This window comes from Sardina pilchardus, chromosome 13 (assembly GCF_963854185.1).
Source record: "Sardina pilchardus chromosome 13, fSarPil1.1, whole genome shotgun sequence".
NCBI classification, from domain to species: domain Eukaryota; kingdom Metazoa; phylum Chordata; class Actinopteri; order Clupeiformes; family Clupeidae; genus Sardina; species Sardina pilchardus.
The window spans coordinates 1,514,881-1,528,416 of record NC_085006.1 but is presented as its reverse complement, the minus strand read 5'-3'; the positions used below and the strand labels follow the sequence as shown (position 1 = coordinate 1,528,416).

The 13,536-nt window shown below is 41.1% G+C and overlaps 1 long non-coding RNA gene across 1 annotated transcript; it reads right to left on the bottom strand.

Annotated features, from left to right (window-relative positions):
- Positions 1-4,389: 4,389 nt before the first annotated feature.
- Positions 4,390-7,266, bottom strand: LOC134099484 (uncharacterized). Its single transcript, XR_009941129.1, has 5 exons — positions 7,112-7,266; positions 6,278-6,342; positions 5,762-5,839; positions 5,087-5,162; positions 4,390-4,731 (listed from the first exon to the last, which is right to left on the bottom strand). It is a non-coding gene; the product is annotated as an uncharacterized LOC134099484 (long non-coding RNA).
- Between the last annotated feature and the right edge of the window lie 6,270 nt (positions 7,267-13,536).

The window sequence follows — 13,536 nt, the reverse complement described above, 5'->3', positions numbered from 1 at the left end:
TTTTAACTTGATTTTTAAAGTTCCATTTATTGAGTCAAAATCAATGGCTTGTAACCCTCCATCTCTGACCTCTTTTGTGATTTCTGATCTTTTAATGTAGTGAACTCTCTTTCTCCATATGTAATCAAAGTTGATTTGATTAATTCTTTTAATTGATATGCTCTCCATTTTTGTCAGAAAGATTTTAGTAAACTTATGTCTTAACCATGAATTCAGCCTGGCAATCCTTGGTTATCTTCCACACATTCATATTCTCTGTGTGTGGGGTCACTCGAAATATGTATACCTAAATATTTAACTGAAGATTTGATGGGGATATTGTAGGCTTCTGTTAGATTACATTGGATAGGCATTAACTCACATTTATTTAAATTCAATTTCAAGCCAGAAGCTTTAGAGAAAGACTGGATAGCCTCCAACATTTTGGGAGTCTCAGCAAGACGCTTTATGAAAATAGTTGTATCATCAGCTAACTGGCTAATCAGAACTGGCAATCCCAAAACATCAAGCGGGGCAATATTGGATTTTTTTAACAAGAATGGAAAGCATTTCTGTTGCTACATATGAAAAGAGAGAGAGAGATAGGACAGCCTTGTTTGATTCCACGTCCGATAGAAAAACGAGGTGAAGTACCCCTTGGTAAGGAGATGGAGCAATAGTATTGTCATATAGGGAAGCTATAATATTTATACATTTATCACCAAAGCCTAATAGGCTTAAGCACTGAAAACTGAAAGGACGTTCAATAGAGTCAAAGCCCTTAAAAAAATCAAGAAACAACATGAAGCCCTCATCCTCTATCAAATGTTTGTAGTCTAGGAGATCAAGTACCAAGCGAATGTTGTGAATAGATCTACCCTTCAAAAAAACAGATTGGGAGTCACTTATAATGTTGTGCAGTTTCTGTTTTAATCTGTTAGCATAAACAAGTGTAATTAGTTTATAGTCAGTGTTTAATAAAGTAATTGGTCTCCAATTATCTAGCAGTTTGGGGTCTTTGCCATGTTTGGGAATTAAAGTTATAATACCCTGTTTTATGGTAGAGGGAAATGTCATATTATCAGTTGCTTCTTTTATCATAAGAAGGAAAGGGCCCTTCAGTGCATCCCGAGTGCTTATAAAAGTTGGCTGTCATCAGACCATCCATGCAGGAGATTTGTTTAAAGATAAACCTTACACAGCTTTTTCAATTTCTTCAACAGACAAGTCAGAGTCACACAATTCTGCAAAATCATGTTCTACACGAGGAATAAGATGCTGGATATTCCTGAATAAACAATCGGCATCTGCTTGAGAATATATGCAGATGAATATAAATTCTGGTAGAAAGAAACCACCTCTTTTGCAATCACAGCTGGGTCTGTATTTGGATGTTATTGTATTTTTTTCTTGTCTTCTTTTTTCTAGCTGGCAAAAATAGGATGTACTTTTCTCCCCTTCTTCTATCCACTTTGCTCTGGATCTAACATAGGCCCCTTCTGCCTGTCTTAAGCCTACCTTACATTGCCAGACTTTGCAAAGATTTGGAAAAGATTTTTGAAAGACAGTCTCAGACCCTCTCACATCTAAAGACAATTCATTGAGTTTTTAGTCACAGACTAGTCACAGGCCAGTCTCAGATTAGGATTTTGCAAAGACTGTGGTCACTATTTACAAGACTGCTGCTAGATTCCTTCAAATTATTTCCATCGTGCACTAGGCTATATGTCATCATCAACAGGAACTCACATGATAGGCTACTCATATCAAAGTAATTTTTTCGCGTTTCTGCAGCATTGTTTGATAGTGTGACATCACTAACAGATATAGAGTTGTTCTGTCACGTAGAATAGCCGACTAATAAATTATAAGAAATGAAATAACAAGTATGTTTAATTAATATTATTACAATGCCCATCCTTTTGCCTACTAATATTGTATTTTTATTATTATTGTTATTATTATTGATTATTATTATTGTTATTTATTTGTTCTATGTAAAGCACTTTGGTGCAATGCTGTTGCTTTTAAATGTGCTATATAAATAAAATTTGACTTGACTTGACTTGACAAGTAATCATACAGGCTACAGCTGTCGCCCTATTTTGCCCCTTCCGTTTTCGTGTTCGTCGACCGAGGTCACTATTGGTTTTTAATGTTCACGTCACTATTTGCATGAGCCACGACTGAAAAGACTTAGGGTGAGATAAGGTAAATTGGGACACTTTTTGGTAGATCACAAATAAAACTATTTAAAATGCCAAACAGGGTGAAAGTGAAGACTTTTATCACTTCATATGAGTCTTAGCAACATTTCTGTGCAGAAAATATGCTTCCAAATATAATATTTTTAAAGATATTAACCTTCAAAGACCACAAGACACCATACCTCAGACCAAGAAAGTGTTCAGGTAAAATGGGACACTCGGTCAGGTAAAATGGGACAGTCAGTTTAGAATTGAAAAATGTGCAACAAATTGTAGAATAATGACAATGTTTATTTGTATTTTTTAATCATTTAATGATAGTGTTCAGATGTGTGTGTGTGTGGGTGTGTGTGTGCACAAGCACAAGCGTGCAAGTGTGTGTAAGTGTGTGTGAGTGTATGGGCCTACTTTGAGTGTGAAAAGGCTAATATGCGGCTAATATGCTAACACCTTAACGCTAATGGCAAATGTAATGTAAAAGTGTCCCATTTTAGCTGATTTTTTTGTCCCAATTTGCCTGATGCACACCAAAGTCACTAAAATTCATTTTCCTTAAAAAGTAAAGGACATAGCCCAAAAGTTTTGATATTAATTTAAACCTCTCATGAAATAGCATACATTTCATGAGAGTTTTGTATAATATTGTTTTTGTTTCAACTACAATATCCTTATGATCCCAGACAGCAATTTAGCTCTTGCCGACGTCGGGGCGGTGTGCCTGCGCCGACATAAAATGCCTCGGCGCGATGTCCTATGCAGATCGGTTGCTAATCGGCAAGATGTCGGGAAGATGTCGGCATTAGAATGATTGCCGACCGTGAGCCCACCTAAACCCGATATTATCATGACCTATGCGGCGCGGTCCCACTAGAGTGGCGGAAAGCATTCGGACGCCGCTCTCCCATTGACTTAACACTGGAACAGCTGATCTTCGGCTACGTCTCTCGAAAATCAGCCCTTCCAAAGTTAAGTCAAAAGGAGCGAGACGTTTGAATGCTTTCCGCCACTCTACTAGGATCCCACCGTTATATTAGGTCTTATTGATTTGCTTACGCTAGCCGCTTTCAGATCGTGTTCACACGTTTCCTATTGTGTAGCCTATCAACAACAGTTATGTGATATTCCACTAATAACGTGACACGGCTTCCTTAACAATTTGACGGGAGCTAGTTGAGAAGTAAGCAAAGCCCGTTTAGGCTACTGGCAACCTGGGAATGCCAGTGTAACAGAAAACAAGAATGGATGAGTGATATCAAGTTTGATGGTTGAATGAGAGAAATAACAAAATAGGAGGGCATCTGGAGATGACCTTGGACATTTATTTTACTTGGTCTTTGCAAAATATCAAAACATTTATTTCAATACTCAACTCATTTATTTAATTCACATTTATTTCAACACTCACCTAATCACATTGACAAATACAACAAAAGTAACAAATCCCTTCAAATAGTCTGTCAGTTTAAGCCTACCTTACATTGACAGACTTTGCAAAGATTTGGAAAAGATTTTTTAAAGACTATAGTCTCAGACCCTCTCACATCTAAAGACAATTCATTGAGTTTTTAGTCACAGTCTAGTCACAGGCCAGTCTCAGATTAGGATTTTGCAAAGACTGTGGGTCACTATTTACAAGACTGCTGCTAGATTCCTTCAAATTATTTCCATCGTGCAATAGGCTACACGTCATCATTAACAGGAAATCACATGATAGCCTACTCATATCAAAGTATTTTTTTCGCGTTTCTGCAGCATTGTTTGATGTGTGACATCACTAACAGATATAGAGTTGTTCTGTCTCGTATTATAGCCGACTAATAAATGATAAGAAATGAAATAACAAATAATCATATAGGCTACAGCTGTCGCCTATGTTGCCCCTTCCTGTTTTCGTGTTCGCGAGAGGTTACTATTGGTTTTTAATGTTCACGTCACTATTTGCATGAGCCACGACTGAAAAGACTTCCGATAATATCAAACATGTTTGATATTGTCGTAACGGCAAAACTAGAGAAAGACTGCCTCCGACGGACTTAAAACCGCTAAGATTGGCACCTTACACTAAACGATTTAGATGACGGGAGCGCGCTGCGATTCTAGCACAACTCTCAAGATTTCCGCCCGATTTTGGAAATTTAGTCGCCGACTGTTAAAACAGGCCAAAATCGTGCAATGTAAGCCAGCCTTTAAAATAAAACAGCCAGTCAGTCAGTCAGTCAATCAATAGGTGGATTCGACTTAATGTAAACGACTGCAGACGTGACTATGGACAATTCCATGCTCCCAACTTTGTGGGAAGTTTGGGGATGGCCAGTATAGTGTACATGCAGCTGTTATGTTTGTATTAAACAGAAGCTAGATATGTCATTAATTTACATTACATTTAAATCTAGTGTAAAGAAGATTATTGGAAAATAACCAGAATCAGCTATAAAATATGAAATAGGCCTATTGTCAAAATGAAGGTGTATTGTGCATTGTTTTTTGGAGTTGTTTTACATAGTCCATTTTCAGCTGGAGTCCAACCTGCTCAGCCTTTCAACAGCTGGGGAAAGTACAGGAAGAAAATACACAAAATTAGACAACACATAATTAACAAGCAATGCGCATAATACAGTAGTTTACTGACAACAGCAGAGAGAACCTGCCAAAAATACCTGTGCATCCAGCAGGAACTGATCTAGCACTTTCTGATCTTTGACCATAGAGGTTAACAAAAATACATAGTATGAAATGTCTTGTTTTTTAATAGAACTGTGTGTGTGTGTGTGTGTGTGTGTGTGTGTGTGTGTGTGTGTGACCAAAAGTGACTACCAAGTGCAATCTCCGTCTCAGCCTCTAGCCTACCATAACACAGTATAGACACATAAAAACACATCATATACTAAAATATGTCTTACTTAGAGGGGTCCTGTGTGGAAGGCCTGGATGGGATTGAAGGGTTTCACAACCATGCTGCGTGTGTGTTCACAGACACTTGAAACACAAAGATTAAAACGGTTAAAACAAAGATTGATTCTTTCAGGTAATTAGTATTAGATCATATCAGATTCAGTCAGAATGACTGTATGAATGAGGGCAGCCTTTTTGCACTTTTTGCTCAGCCTAGCCTACATCAAAGAACCGGCAGAGAGAGAGAGAGACAGACACACACACTTTTCTTCCTACCCATATTAAAAACAAAACAGGCTGCTAGCTACTCTAGTGACTACCAAGTCCCATCTGTGTCAGCCTCTAGCCTACCATAACACAGACTAAAGGCCCATTCACACCAAGAACGATAACTATAAATAAATATCGCTGTCGTTAATATGAATGACAACGTTCACACATAAACTATAACGATAACGACATCAAGAACGATATCGTTGTTGATCACTTTCAGAGCGATTTTGAGAACGATAGAAAACTAACAGCCAATCAGAACCCATAATATTCTAGCCATCACATTCATTAACATGAGTGACTTTTCTTATCGTTGGCCTGTGTGGACGCTTTTATCGTTATCATTATCGTTCTTGGTGTGAACGAAGTATAGACACTTAAAACACATCATACACTAAAATATGTCTTACTTAGAGGAGTCCTGTTTGGAAGGCCTGGACGGGATTGAGGGGTTTCACGACTCTGCTGCATGTTTGTGTTCACAGACACTTGAAACACAAAGATTAAAACGGTTAAAACAAAGATAAATGATTTTCAGGTAATCAGTATCAGATTCAGTCAGAATGACCCTATGAATGAGGGCAGCCTTTTTGCACTCTGCACAGCCTAGCCTACATCAAAGGAGAGAGAGAGAGAGAGAGAGAGAGAGAGAGAGAGAGAGAGAGAGAGAGAGAGAGAGACTTTTCTTCCAACCCATATTAAAACCAAAACAGGCAGAATACATATTATAGTATTAATTAATTGTAGAAATATTGTCTTTAATCTAAAGAGACCTGCTAACTAGCCACCATGCTCTCAGGTCAAACTAACTTGACTGTATAGTTTTAGACTAAGACAACTAGTCAGATTGCAGAATAGACTAGATGACTAGACTGGACTGGTCATGTAACCGCACTGAGTGTCTGTGTGACAATTTTGTTAATTACCTTGTATTCAGTTGAGCGCATCCCTTCATCACTGGTTGACTCTTGCTGCCAATCATCTTGTGGCACTAGGAAATACAGAAAAAGAGCCTTTACACAAAGCACATCATCATCCAGAGCTAACCCAATGCATCACATATAAAGAAACTTACACGTTTACTTATTAGTCAAGCACTCAGACATGCAGAGGTGAAAAAGTCCAGCTTCAGAAAATAAAAGTCCTGCCACATATCATATCTATGCCAACCATTCACTTAAACCAGCTGATTCTAATTACCACAAGTCTTCAGCTACAGCAGCTAATTAATGAGATCACCTGTGATAAGTGCACAGGTGGAACCAATACATGGCTGGATTTTTACTTTCTGAAGCTGGAGTTTTCCATCTCTGCAGGCGGCGTCCGCTCTACTTCCGGTTATTTCGCTGTGTACGGCCAGCAAAGTGGCAAAATAATTATGCTTGCGCTAACGCTAACGCTAGCGCTAGCTACCTACCTGACGTTTGCTAAAAACACATCCCGTTAAAGCATTTTATAGCCACAACAGACGTCATAGGATACAATATCTGATTTAAAACACTTATACAATGAGTTTACTTATGTGTTATCCTAAGTTAGCCATATATATACATGTAAGTTAGCAGTTAGCAGCTAACCAGATAGTTTGAGAAACGTCTTGTGTAACCGTTAGCTGCTAACGTTATTATCTTCAAAAGGTTAATCTACACCGTATTATGCATTTTACCAAATATGATATATCATAGCTGCTATCATATCATATCATATATTAAATCATCATATCATTTGCGACATACGGATTTTACACAAGCTCAACGTACCTTCGTGCTTACACAGCCAGCTTGATGTGGACCAACGAACGGACTTCTCATACTCGTCACCAGCAGGCAGCATTTAAAAAAAAAAGAAGCGGGATCGGCTAAATGGTTCTTCACGGTTCCTCCGCCGATCTCCAATGTGCGCTGTCGGGTAGACTCGTCCCGCCGATGATTTGCCCACCTAAACTGACAAGTTTTATTTGATGTGCATGGGGAAAAAACCCTGCCGACCCTTTGCCGCTGGTGCCCTCCAATTGCCGACGTCGGCAAGACTGAACGTGCTGTCTGGGATCATTAAGACAGAATCGGCTTGCCATGGGGCTTTCCTTGCAATTATTGGGTCCACTGATGTTTTTAATCTTGGCACCTCCCATTTGTGATACTTTAGACCAATCAAAATGATTTTATTTGGTAAAGGACATATGTAGTGACAATATAATGACATGTTTTCTGATTGGCAGCTAATATTTAAAGAGATAAAGGTCTAAAACCAACTTTGTCCCATTTTACCTGATGTCCCAATTTACCTTATCTCACCCTACGATAATATCAAACATGTTTGATATTGTCGTAACGGCAAAACTAGAAAAAGACTGACTCCGACAGACTTAAAACCGCTAAGATTGGCACCTTACACTAAACGATTTAGATGACGGGAGCGCGCCGAGATTCTAACTGGCAAGATTTCCGCCCGATTTCGGAAAAGTAGTCGCCGACTGTTAAAACAGACCAAAATCGTGCAATGTAAGCCAGCCTTTAGATATATTTCATCAAGTTTAGACGACAAGGTCTTTGTTTATCCTCCTCGGTGGGAGACAGCATTTGGCAGAGCAAGTTTCTTTCTGTCGACTTGTTGTCTCTGTTCACTTTGTGATGAACGTGAAAACGCAGGCCATTCGTTTCCTGTTGATTTGGTTGGCGATTGATTGGGGGATGAATGTAAGGACGCAAGCAATTAGTTTCCTGATCATGGGTTGGCGATTGATTGATGGGCCGATGAGTGACACCTGTGGAGGATGAAGTTGGGAAGAAAAAGGGTGTTTGCGTGTGTTCGAGAGAGAGGCGAGAGCAGACAAAGAGAGACTAAGACAACTAAGACTGGGTGAGTGGAGCACAGTTAGCGCGTTGCTACAATATGAGCAGGATAAATTGAGTGGACGGAATCTGGCTACCGAGATCGACGTGGGACGCGTATCCTTTTTTTGTGTGACTCTTTTTGTGGGTATCCGGGACGCCGGTGCCTGCGGACTGAACGTGCAACAACCACACGGGAGGGTCTCGAGGGCTGCCGGACGGAGGGAAGTGTTGATTCTTTTAAATGTGTTTCATGAATTGATGTGCGTTTGTGTGCGTGTGCGTGTGTGTGTGTGGGGAAATTCGGGGAGGGACAACTACTATGATTGAGTGTAGGATTGCGGGTGGTTATGTGGGGAAGTTTTAGAATGTGTTGATTAAGCCATGAATTGATTGATTGCTGTGATACACTTAATGTCTATTTATTAAGTAGCCTAGTACAGCGTTTAGCTGTTTCTGTGTATTTATTCCCTGTTGGGCTTTCGGGTGTGTGCAATAATTGGCCTATGGTGTGTGTGCAATAATTAGTCTATGATGTGTGCAATAAGTAGTCTATTGTGAGATTTGTAGTGGCGTTAAGTGGCTTAGTGCAATATATCCGATAACGGACCTTCTACTCCTGCTAACTGACTTGATCTAGTATTTTATTCATGAATTGTTATTAATAAACAGATCTACTTATATAAACTACCGTCTGTGCGTGTCTTGTGTGGAACTGGGGATGACAACCGGACCATACCGGTAAAAAAAGGTGGTGGCAGCTAATTAGTAACCCTGCTGTTTCATTACACTGGTGGCAGCGGTGGGATTGTTTCAAAATGTCAAACCCTGATTCCATACAAGATGCGCCGGAGGTTCCAAATCAGCAACCTGAGCTGAGACCACAAAGGCCTACATCTTTACAGAGACCAATATTTATGCCAGAAACTTTTACAGGGATGGGGAGAGATTGGTCTGACTGGTCAGAGCAGTTCGACTTGGCAGCAGAAGTAAATCAGTGGACTGGGGAATTAAAATTGAAATTCATGTCTTTGTTGTTTTCAGGTCGAGCCAGGGATATATATGCAGGATTGAGTCCAGTTGATAAAAGTACTTATGAAAAGTTAAAAGTAGCAATGGGGAAATATCTGGAGCCAAGTGGAGAGGAGTGGCACAGAATGAACTTCTCCTCTAGAAAAAGATTACCAACTGAAACAGCTAGGGAATTTGGTAATGCATTGCGAAGATTAGTGTCTAAAGCATACTCTTCTATAGACCCATCGACTAGAGATCTGTTAGCACGTGACCACTTTATGGCTAATGTTGGGAGTGGGGAATTGCGGATACAGTTGAGAAGTGCTAAACCACCTACCCTAGAGGAGGCAATTAATATTGCAACAGAGTTAGAGCTGGTTCGTGATTTGGAGCGGACAGAAATTAAAGTTGAATCTAAAGTAATGGGGGTGAGTGGTAGACCTGTTACAGAGGAATCACAGATGGGTGTTTTATTGGGAGTTGTGGAGGGTTTAAGGAAAGAAATGAAAGTTTTGCAAGCCAGTGTATCTGAAATGAAAAACTCTCAAGCTAATGTGCGACAAAATCCTAATCAATGGAATCAGCCACCATTGCGATCTGCCCAAAACCCCTCTCGAGTAGACCCGGTCCAAAATCAAAATGGTGAACAAAGGATGGACGGCTGCTGGGAATGTGGCTGTAATAGACACATTAGAAGAAATTGTCCCTATTTAAACTAGAGGAGGCTGGTACAGAAGGCCAAATGCCTGCCCCTCGTAGTGTTTATTCTGGCCTAAGGATGGAGCCCTTAGGGCAATCATGTGGTGCTGGGGTTTATTTGTCAGCTAAAGTGGGTGGTGTGAATTGTTCCCTTTTGGTGGATACAGGGGCCCAAGTATCCATTATATCTCATGCATTTTGGCTAAAGAATAAACCAGGAAATGCTCAGCTGACCGGCTACAATGGCCAAGTGTCTGTGGCTAACGGGGGACACATGGACATATTTGGGAGGTGGCAAACAGTGTGTGAGTTTGATAATTTAGCATTGATAACTGACTTTTTAGTAGCCGATATCTCGCCAGAGGAAGGGTTGTTGGGGACTGACTTTCTGTGTAAGTTTGGGGCTGTTGTTGATTTAAAAGGGGGCTTTTGTGTGTTAATGGGAAAAAAATTGCCTTTACAACTCATCCATTCTTTGAAGGAGAACAGACCAGTGACCATCGAAAAGGACCTTGTCATTCCCCCCAGAAGTGAGGTGATCATTCCAGGGACTGTCGGCGGGGCCTTTTTAGAAGGTATGGAAGGCATGTTGGAACCCTCAGCGTCTTTGTCAAATCATTTTGATTTGCTAGTCGCTAGAGTGGTGAGTAAAGTGGATAAGGGCTTGATACCAGTTAGACTCATAAACATGACCGAGAGTGCCCATAATTTGAAACGTGGAATGTCTTTGGGCACCTTCTGCCCTGATGTTTCTGTAGAGGAAGAACATGTAGACATGGCTGATAGTCATAAAACCCATGTGGAGTGGTCTACAGAGTCATTGGTGCAGGCCCTGGGTCTACATGATCGAGGTTTAAGTGAATCTGATACACAGAAGATCTATAACCTTTTGTCATCTCATTTGTCTGTTTTCAGTAGAGATGACTCAGATTTAGGAAGGACCCATCTAATTCTTCACCAAATTGACACTGGGCAAGCCCCTCCCATCAAAATGGCTCCTCGCCGTGTGCCATTGCATTTACAGCAGGAAGTCACAGAGCACATCAAAGACATGCAGCATCGTGGAATAATCCAGCCCTCTGTAAGTCCTTGGGCTGCACCTGTTGTTCCTGTTAGAAAAAAAGATGGGGGATTGCGGTTTTGTGTAGATTATCGCAGACTTAATGATGTTACCCGAAAGGATGCTTACCCTCTCCCCCGTATAGACGATGCTTTAGACAGCCTGACACATGCCAAGTGGTTTTCGACCCTTGATTTGTCTAGTGGTTACTGGCAAGTCGAGGTAGATCCTAAGGACCGCCCAAAGACTGCCTTTGCCACAAAGAGTGGTCTTTGGGAGTTCAATGTTCTCCCTTTTGGCCTAACTAATGCCCCAAGTTCTTTCCAGAGACTTATGGATCTTGTTTTAGCCGATTTACAGTGGACTACTTGTCTAGTGTATCTTGATGATATTATTGTATTTGGTCGTAGCTTTCAGGAGCATTTGAGTAGATTGGGCGAAGTTTTGAATAAGCTGCATACAGCCAATCTAAAAGTTAAACCGTCCAAATGTAATCTCTTTTCTACCGAAGTACAGTATTTAGGACATGTTATTTCGGCTGAAGGTGTAATGGCTGACCCCGCTAAATTAGAAGCTGTGCGTTCATGGCCAGAACCTACAAACCAGACTGAGGTGAGGAGTTTTTTGGGTTTGGCATCATATTATCGCCGTTTTGTTAAGAACTTTGCAGAGATTGCCCGGCCCTTACATACACTAACCGAAAAGGGAAGAAGGTTTAAGTGGGATGATAGATGTCGTGAGGCTTTTATTGCTTTGAAGACCTGTTTGATATCTGCTCCAATTCTGGCTTATCCAGACCCTCAAAAGATTTTTATTCTTGACACTGATGCGAGTGATTGTGGGATTGGGGCAGTTTTGTCCCAAGAGAACAATGGACATGAACGAGTTATTGCGTACGCTAGTCGCGCATTGACAAAAACAGAACGTAAATATGCAACAACTAAAAGAGAACTACTTGCAATGGTAACATTTACAAAGTATTTTAAGCATTATTTACTGGGGAGAGAGTTTGTTTTAAGGACTGATCATAATTCCCTTCGCTGGCTACACAATTTTCAAGGGCTCGAGGGTCAGTTGGCACGTTGGCTAGAACAACTGGCCAATTTTCAGTATCGTATTGTGCACCGACCTGGTAAACAGCATGGAAATGCCGATGCGTTGTCTCGAATACCTACTTTGGTGTCTAGTGTGATTAAGCAGACACCTGAGCGGCCAGCAAGCCAATCGGTAACTGCTACCTCGGTTTGGACATTACAAGAAATGCATCAACATTGCTCTTTGCAGGGAGATTCTGGGGAGGTGAGGGTTGGACCTTCGTCAGGGCTGGGAAATGTGGGGGTATTAAGGGATGTAGATGTAAGTGGAGCAGAGCTCCAGAAAGCTCAACAAAATGACCCGGATATCATGCGTGTGGTGCAACTTAAAACCTCTATGGGGGGAGGGGGAATTGAGACCGACTGCCCAGCAGAACTGAGGAAGTTTGCAGGGGTATGGAGAGAGCTCCAAGTACGGGATGGGATGTTGGTGCGTATACCAGTGGTTCAGGGGGATATGAGCCCGAGGGTTCAAGTGGTCCTTCCTAAAGCCATGGTACCCTATGTCCTTTCTCAGTTACATAACGAATTGACGGCGGGCCATTTAGGGGTACAGAAATTGAGGGGCAAGATAAAGGATCGTTTCTACTGGGCAGGGTGGTCTGGGGATGTGAAGAGATGGTGCGTGGAATGTAGGGAATGTGCTTCACGCAAAAGTGCAGGTCAAACACCCTGTGCGCCCTTACAACCATCCATCACATCACGCCCACATGAGCGTGTGGCCTTAGACATTATGGGACCCCTACCTGAAACCCTTTCGAAAAATAGATACATCTTGGTCATTAGTGATTATTTTTCAAAATGGACTGAAGCATTCCCTATGAAAAACCAAGAGGCGTGTACGGTGGCAAAAATCCTGACAGAGGAATGGGTATGTCGGTATGGGGCACCTCGTGCCATTCACTCTGATCAGGGTAGGAATTTTGAGTCACAGCTATTTAAAGAATTGTGCCGCTTACTGGGTATGCACAAAACCAGGACTACCCCTTATTCACCTCAGTCAGATGGGATGGTAGAAAGATTTAATAGAACCTTGCTATCCATGTTGTCTCTTTTTGTAGATGCAAACCAGCTTAATTGGGATGCCCTGTTACCCTTTGTTCTGATGGCCTATAGGAGCAGCATGCATGCAAGCACCGGATTCTCTCCTTTTCGGGTTCTCTTTGGCCAAGAAATTATTTTGCCAGTAGATGTAATGTTAAACCTGGATAACCAAGAAAAGTTTGCATCTGTTAATGATTATGTTAGCAAAGTGAGTGAGGTCTTATCCACTGTTGTAGAAGCAGTAAGGAAACATCAGATGAAGGCCTCTGACAACCAAAAAAGGAACTTTGATTTCAAGGTTAATTTCCAATACTATTCTGTGGGGGAGTGGGTCTGGTTAAGAGATAAAACAAGACGACGGGGCCTATGCCCAAAGTTACAGAGGAAGTTCCGTGGACCCTATGAAATTCTGGAGCGTATTTCAGAAGTGGTATATAGAATAC